Below are 1161 nucleotides of genomic sequence, written 5' to 3'. Positions count from 1 at the left end.
ACCGAACGCAATTATGGGCTTGTTTTAACATGCTGTAATGTACAATATTTTGCGTTTGATTGAGAGTCCTCCCATTACAACAATGAGCCCACAACAATCTGGGTTATTAAACCTGCCAATAAGTACACATTGGTCGATAATCCTACAAAAAAACATGACATCAAAAGCAATTCACGCATTACATACCAACCTCCAACACGCCATTACCTCCAAAGAAACGCCGTTAAACCAGTTAACTAGATCAACTGTACTGCTCTGGAAAGACACGTATTCTTAAATATGGCCCGTAAACTCGCCCTTCATATAATTGCTCGATTTAAACGACCCTCGTCTTGTCAAATACTTTTAAACTTGAGGATTTTGCCAGGTCCTAAGTCTGAGAGATTTTGCCAAGTTGAGTGTCATTTAAATCGATCGATATTTGAAGGACGGGTTTTCTGGCCAATTTTTAAAATACTTGTCTTTCCAGAGCAAGGCGGTTAACTCCGGTTAAACTTCAAAGATTGAAAATAGAAAAAGCGGATCGGGATGAAAAGAAAACAACAAGCCAGATATGCTAATTACTTTTGTTTAAAGCGTTCCATTACAGACTTCAAAAGAAAACCAAATGTAGCCAGATGTGATGGATATTATTTTGGATTGATCTGAATTCATGAGTTGTTAGTCAAACGGAAGGAATTTATTGCAGTTGACCTGGTTTCAAGCTGGTCCATTTGCTTTAAACCACCAGTACTCTGTACACAAATTTCCTTTTTTTGTGTGATGAATAAAGTATTATTATTATTATTATTATTATTATTATTATTATTATTATTATTATTATTATTATTATTATTATTATTATTATTATTGTTGTTATTATTATTATTATTATTATTATTATTATTATTATTATTGTTATTATTATTATTATATTATTATTATTATTATTATTATTATTATTATTATTATTATTATTATTATTATTATTATTATTATTATTATTATTATTATTATCATTATTATTTTTGTTATTATTTTCATCATCATCATCATCATCATCATCATCATCATCATCATCATCATCATCATCATCTTCGCATCATCATCATCATTATCATCATCATCGTCATCATCATGATTATTATCATTATCATTATCATTATTATTATTATTATTATT

Source organism: Berghia stephanieae, chromosome 2 (genome assembly GCF_034508935.2).
Source record: "Berghia stephanieae isolate SIO BIC M18660-M18661 chromosome 2, UCSD_Bste_1.3, whole genome shotgun sequence".
NCBI classification, from domain to species: domain Eukaryota; kingdom Metazoa; phylum Mollusca; class Gastropoda; order Nudibranchia; family Aeolidiidae; genus Berghia; species Berghia stephanieae.
The sequence above is the reverse complement of the archived record's forward strand: the minus strand, read 5'-3'. Positions refer to the sequence as shown.